This window comes from Octopus sinensis, linkage group LG11, assembly GCF_006345805.1.
Source record: "Octopus sinensis linkage group LG11, ASM634580v1, whole genome shotgun sequence".
NCBI classification, from domain to species: domain Eukaryota; kingdom Metazoa; phylum Mollusca; class Cephalopoda; order Octopoda; family Octopodidae; genus Octopus; species Octopus sinensis.
The window spans coordinates 4,444,456-4,451,955 of NC_043007.1; the positions used below are offsets into that span (position 1 = coordinate 4,444,456).

General features: G+C 35.5%; 1 long non-coding RNA gene across 1 annotated transcript in view; it reads right to left on the reverse strand.

Moving 5' to 3' along the window:
* The window catches only part of LOC118765298, an 11,144-nt gene extending 10,884 nt beyond the window's left edge, over positions 1 to 260 (reverse strand). Inside the window, exon 1 of the long non-coding RNA XR_005001136.1 lies at positions 156 to 260. This is a non-coding gene — a long non-coding RNA (uncharacterized LOC118765298). The remainder of the gene's footprint in view (positions 1 to 155) is intronic.
* Positions 261 to 7,500: the final 7,240 nt, after the last annotated feature.

Sequence of the window (7,500 nt, forward strand, 5' to 3'; positions counted from 1 at the left end):
GTGTATATATATATACATGTATATACATATGTGTGTGTGTGTGTACATATATGTACACAGGCAAACATATTTATACACACTCCCATATATATATAGATTATATACATACATATATATTTACATTCACATATGCATAGATAAATAGATGGACATACCTGTTACAGGATTAAATTATTGTGGGAGGATCACTCTAATTCAAAGTCAAAATGTGTGTATGTGTGTGTGTGTGTGTGTGTGTGTGTGTGTGTGTGTGTGTGTGCGTGTGTGTGTGCATTTAGAATTATCTTCATCATCATTTAACATCTGTCGTCTATCCTGACATGGACTGCATTAAGCTCCACACATTTTTAATGTAAATATATACATGGATGTAGGTAGGTGTGTGTGTGTGCATATGTCTTCAGTTACATCAGTACATTCACACACACACACACACACAACTGTATGTATTTATGTATACACAACACACAACACACACATACATACATAATATGTGTGTTGACAGCTATCTATACATAAATACGTGGGTGTTTTGTATATGTGTTATGCGGTTGTGTTGTAGGGTTTTCTTCATCAGAGGATGTAAGGTGACCAGTCGTACGAGAAAATAATCTATATATTTCCATGTAGGGTAAATCCGTAGCTGTGGATATTATTTTTAATATTCCTGGAGATGGGGAGTGAACTAGCAGAACCACCATCATGCTGCACAAGATGCTTCATGACATTTCATTTGTCTTTACATTCTGAGTTCAAATTCCGCCAAGGTCAGCTTTGCCTTTCATTCCCCAGGGTCAATGGAATTAAATACCTGTTGAACACTGGAGTCAATTTAATTGACTTAACCCTTCCCTTGAAATTGCAGGCCTTGTGCCAAAATTTGAAACCAGTATTTCAGGAGATGAATATATTTCTGAAGTTATCCGAGGGCCTCAATTTTCCTATTTACCATGCATTTAATTCAAGTACCACGATAAGATCTTGGGACATTTTAGTGAGAAAGACATTAATAATTGTTTGTATGTGTCCTTGTGTATATGTACCTACTTGCTTGTGTGTGTATATATCACCACCATCATCATTTTCTTCATCATCATCATCATCATCATCATTATATTTAACCTTTGTTTCCCATGCTGCCATGGGTTGTACAGTTCAACAAGATCTGAGAACATGAATGACTCAGTTGTCTCCTTTTTTTTCTTCAAACGGATGCCCTGTCTAATATCAACTAGTTTATTGAGTGTAATAGGTGCTTCTTTCATGGTTCCAGCACTAGTGAACTCGCAATTCTAAGGGCCTAAAGTGGACCCTATAACCGAAGGAGTGATGCAGGTTGTGGTGATTTTACATTGGATTGTTGAGAGAAGTTAAAGAAAGATGAGAGAATAAGATTTGTAGTTGTGAGACAATGGATGTGGAGAGAGTAATAGAGTAGGGGATGTTGAGAGAGGGAGCAGCATGGCAGAGGAGAGAGGAAATGGAAGGTTTCAATGTCTGTGAGAGGTTAGTGAGAAAGGGAGGCACGTGTTAGGAAAGCGCTCAGGTGTCTTGTGTATGGAGTTCCTGGGTTATTCTATGTTAGAAGATGGATATGGACGGAAAGCGCGAAGGAAAGTGGCTGAGAAATCAAGAGAGAATCATTGAAGGAAGCAAAGAGAGGAATGGGTCTTACAGGGTTAGGTCAGAGGAGAGAGAGAGAGAGAGAGTGTGTGGTGGGAGGGTGTGCTGAGGTAGTGAAGAAGCTATGGGAAGAGGACTGTGAGAGGAAAATGAAGTAGATGGTGGGAGGTGTAGTGAGAGTATGAGAACAATGAGGGGAAGATAGGCTGATGGTACTGACCACTAGAAAGAATACAACCCCAAACTGATTCCATTGATGTGCTTATTTTTAGGGAAAAAAATTTCCTTAATAACTTATATCAGTTCCTTTCCACGGCCCTACATAATTATTTTAATACTTTGGCATCAGTTTCTATTTTTTCTCTCTACTACATGGTCAGTCACAGACAGGTCCAGATTATTCGAAGCAAGTGGAAAACCTTTGTAATAATTCTTTGCTACATTAGTAACATGTTACCCTTAAAAACTATCTGAGAATGGCGGGGGTCCTTAAAGACTATCTGAGAATGGTGGGGATCCTTAAAAACTATCTGAGAATGGGGGGGTCCTTAAAAACTATCTGAGAATGGTGGGGATCCTTAAAAACTATCTGAGAATGGTGGGGTCCTTAAAAACTATCTGAGAATGGTGGGATACTTCTCTCTTTTGAATATTAGAACACACATTCCACTCCCACACCCAGCATCCATTTATCTGCCATATTATAACGGTCCAAGGGTAAGAAATACATTAGATAAATTTTCCACACTAAACTATTTAGGGATCCAGATTTTTGCCCCACCCATTTATACATGTGCACACATGCCTGCACATGTGTATGCACACACTCACACACATACTTTATTTCGTTCTTTTTCCATCTACAGAATTCCACATACATGGCATTTTCCCAAGGTTCCACACACAGGGTTGATTCTGGAACCATGTGGCTATTAGCTGATTCTTAACCACATAACTATGCCTCCTCATGTGTGTGTGTGTGTATATATATATATGTGTGTGTGTGTATGCATATATATGTATTTATATATATATATATGTAATGTGTGTGGTTGTGTGTGTATATATATATATACATACACACAACATACGCATACATTTATTTATATTATGTATCTATGTATATATACATTTATATTTACACACACACAAACTCTCTCTCTCTCACACACACACACACACAAACATACACACAAACACACACATATTAAAGTAATGGGTAAATTACTGTGAGTACATGCATGTATATATATATATATATATATATATATATACATGCATGCATGCACTCACACATAGATGCACATGTATACATGTCTTTGTGTATTGCTATTTATGTTCATCTCTCAACATTTGACGACTGGTGTAGGTTTGTGGGGGGTCAATATGATCAACTAAAGGAACCCTTTAAAGTGGTTTCCCACCATGGCTGCAATGTCATAATGGGGACAAATAAAAGAAAAAAAGAAAAGAATGTGTACATACATACTCACACACACAGGTATGAATATAATATATAATATATATATATATATATAGTATATATATATACAATATGTATATACATATATGTATGATATATATATATATGTATATATACATATGTATATACATATATGTATGTATATATATAATATATTATATATATATATTATATATATTATATACATATGTATATGCATATTGTATGTATATATATATGTGTATGTGTATATACATATGTGTATGTATCTATATGTATACATATATATATATACACACACATATATATACATGCATATATATATATATATATTATATATATATATATAATATATATATATATATATATATAATATATATGTATATATGATATGTATGCAGATATATATATTTATATATGTATAGATATATACACATACATACACACACACATGTTGGCATGATGTGTGTTTGTATGAATGAAGTATATATGTTTTCTGCAAAATTATGCATAAAAACACTCAGAAATTACTTGGAAAAGCACTCAATATGGCAGCCAATCATGGAAGTCATACCAAAACAGATACAGGAGCACAATCCTATTTTTGGGCCCCATCAGATCTTGTCGAAATGTTCAACCCATGGCAGCATGGAACATGGATGTTAAATGATGATGATATGATATGATGATAGCGATATATCATCATCATCATCATTTTTACACCCATTTTTCCATGGTTGCATGTATCAGATGTAGCTGGATGCCTTTCCTGTTGCCTACACACACATTTTCCAAAGTAGGGTAGTATTTCCTCATGACCAGGCATGTTTCCATGGAGAATTAGGAACGAAGAACACTAAATACATGACAATGACACACATTCACATACACGTGCGTGCACACACACACACACACACCACACACACACACACACACACACACACACACCAGTACCAAAACTAGAGAAGAAATGTCAGGTGTAGAAGCAAAGTCTGGAATCAAAGGGCCTAAGTGTCTTAATAAATAGGAAAACAAACATATCACAGATCCCTTCAGGGAGATGGCCCTGCTCAGTATGTAGAAAAGATATCAGTAGAAACTCCATAAGGTGTACCCAGGACAAGCTATGGGTACATAGGAGGTGCAGGAATATCGCTGTAAGATTAACATAAAATGTAGTCTTTACCTGTGGCAGGTGTGCAGGTGCATTAAAAACTAGGAATGCACAGAAAATAGACACCTTGAAGTGTCCGAGGGGATCCTTAGAAGTAGTAGACAGTTAGCAATGGTGGAGGTTGTTCCAAAGACATAGCTGCTAGAATAAGAATGGGTTGGGCAAAGTTGAGAGGGTTACTACTTCTGTTAGTAACAATGGGGGTCTCTCTCAGAGTGGAAAGTAGATTGTATGATGCCTGTGTATGTTTAGGTGTTGTTTAGAATCTGTGGGTTTATAGAAGATGTCTGTTTTGATGTGGTTATTGACTATTTTAATTAGGATGTCAAGAAAAGGGAGTTGGTTACTGCTGTGCTCCATGGTGAATTGTATATTGCTATTAATATTGTTAAGCATTATTTTGAAATTGAGGAGTTTGTCCATGCTGTCTTTCGAAAGTATAAAGCAATCGTCCAAATACCTCTTCCAGTCCTCCTTTAAATAGCAATGAAATGAGGTGCCATATTTTTGTTGTGATAATTGGTATATTTTAAGTTCTAGGTAAACCATTACAAGATTCGCAATCATTGGAGAAGCTCGGGTTCCCATTGCAATTCCACATTTTTGTTGGTAGTAAACTGTATCGAACATGAAATAGTTGTTCAGTAGGATGAATTTGAGTGCTGCAATTATGAATCTGTGGTTGATGCATTCTAGCCAGAAGGTGATTGCTTCTATACCATAGTCGTGTGGGATATTGGCGTATAAATTCACCACATCAAATGATACTAACAGGGTTCCTTCATTTATTTTCTTCGGGAGGAATATTAATGCATAGGCTTAGAGAAACTTTGCAAGCTTTACAAATATGTATTTTAGGTAATCCATAGAATAGACTAGGTCTGTATTTAAAATTGGATAAATAGTCAACTTCATTTTTAGTGACGCTCTTTCCATGTATTTGAATTAAGGAGGATAAGTTTTTAAGTGTCTTCTGTGGGTTGTATTGTACTATCTTCTCATAATAGGCGCAGGAGTGGCTGTGTGGTAAGTAGCTTGTCTACCAACCACATGGTTCCAGGTTCAGTCCCACTGCGTGACACCTTGGGCAAGTGTCTTCTACTATAGCCTCGGGCCGACCAAAGCCTTGTGAGTGGATTTGGTAGACGGAAACTGAAAGAAGCCCGTCGTATATATGTATATATATATGCGTGTGTGTGTTTGTGTGTCTGTGTTTGTCCCCTAGCATTGCTTGACAACCGATGCTGGTGTGTTTATGTCCCCGTTACTTAGCGGTTCGGCAAAAGAGATGGATAGAATAAGTACTGGGCTTACAAAAGAATAAGTCCCGGGGTCGAGTTGCCCGATTAAAGGCGGTGCTCCAGCATGGCCGCAGTCAAATGACTGAAACAAGTAAAAGAGTAAAAGAGTAATAAATATTATTTTCCAACATGAAGAGTATTAAATTTTTGTAGTACTCTGTGTCCATCCGCACTTCCTTTGTTGGCTTCTGTAATGGTGAGGTTTATATCATTTTTTTAACTCGATTAGGTCTTTCCATTCATTTACGTTAAGGTTGGATTTAATTCATTGTTATTGTAGGGTATTAAAAAGGAAAACTGGTAATGTATTCACAAAATGCATCAAATGCTTTATTTCTGCCTTTTGTAGGACAGTATTCCCTTTTGTTTTTTACTATTGAGTCATCTTCGCTGGTGTTGTTGTAAGGTGTAATTTTCGGCAGAAATCCATAGAGTTATCCTTAATTTCATTCAGGTTCGATCTGCGAAGGGTTGGAGTAAACTTTAAACCTCTTGCTAGGATTTTAGTTTGTGTAATACTTAGGATTTTCTTTGATAAGTTGATTATTTTTGGTTGTTCTTGTACATTTTGTTTCATTTCACATCTCTGTTTCTCTGATTTAAGTCTAAAAAATGGTTGTAGTAGGTGGATTGTTGTGGAAAGTCTGTATTGTGTTTGGTTTGCTGATGAGAAAATGGGTGTAAAGTGTAAAGTGTGTCTGTGGTAGTATATTTGTAGTGGAGTGACTGTGCAGCGGACTAGATTATGGTTGTACTGAGGGTTGTTATATTGTCTATGGTTGATGTGGTTTGGGTTAAATTTATTTTTAATATTGTAATATAATATATATATATATATATATATATATACACATATATTTATTATATTAAGGGCATTACTACATGTAAATGCCTCATGCTATGAGGGACATTTAAAGTCAAAACTTCCACAATAAAAATACAGTGTGCCGACAGCAAGGGTTGGTACACTTGCTGTCATTACACTGTATATTTATTATGGTAGTTTTGACTTTAAGAGTCCCTCATAGCATGTAGTAATGTCCTGAATATAATAAATGTATTTAAAGGGAATAATTATAAATTTTTCCCTTATATGGTTTTCATGCTGACTACTTGATAAATTCTTATATAGATTTTATCCTATATTTAATTTTATGTACATATATATATACAGAAAGAGAGAGAGAGTGTGTGTGTGTACCAGTGGTAGATGGTACATTTCCATGTGTTTACAGATAGAGTTAATATTTCTCACAAGAGAACTCAGTAAATATATAATAGGCTAAGTTACAATATTTAGTGTTATAGCATTAGTCTCTATGCAAAGTATACAATGGTATTAAACAACTGGAAAAGGCTACACAACACAAACAGATGAAGAAAATGATGAATTCACTGCTTCTCTGTTCTTTCTAGACACCTGTATTTCAGGATGTTTGCCTTCAACAGACTTTGCTAAACTTCCCATGGAGATAGCCAAATTATTGCTATACATACAAGTGATATTGGATATGTCAACAACATTGAATGGCATCAAACAAATCAAATGAGTTGAATGAGATTCCATTTTAGATATGGTAAATCACTTTCCTAAGATTGGATTGATTTTTATAATTGTGCTATTAAAAAAATTAGTCACAGAGTATTTATCAGATCTGAGGTACATACTAGGGGGATACTACATACACACAAAAATAATAATAATAATAATGGTTGTCTCTATTATCATCTGGGCATTGGGTTCAATACCACCCAATCTGAAAAGACATCTGAAAACCTTAGAAATACCCTACAATCTAGATGTATTGCAAAAGTCGGCATTACTTGGAACTGCACACATATTGCATAAAGTACTGTCTGTCTGAGGTCCTTGTTGAGACTTGACAAATGGTAGGCATAATATCTTCAATCAACAACCTCACGATATTGTGTACTGTGCA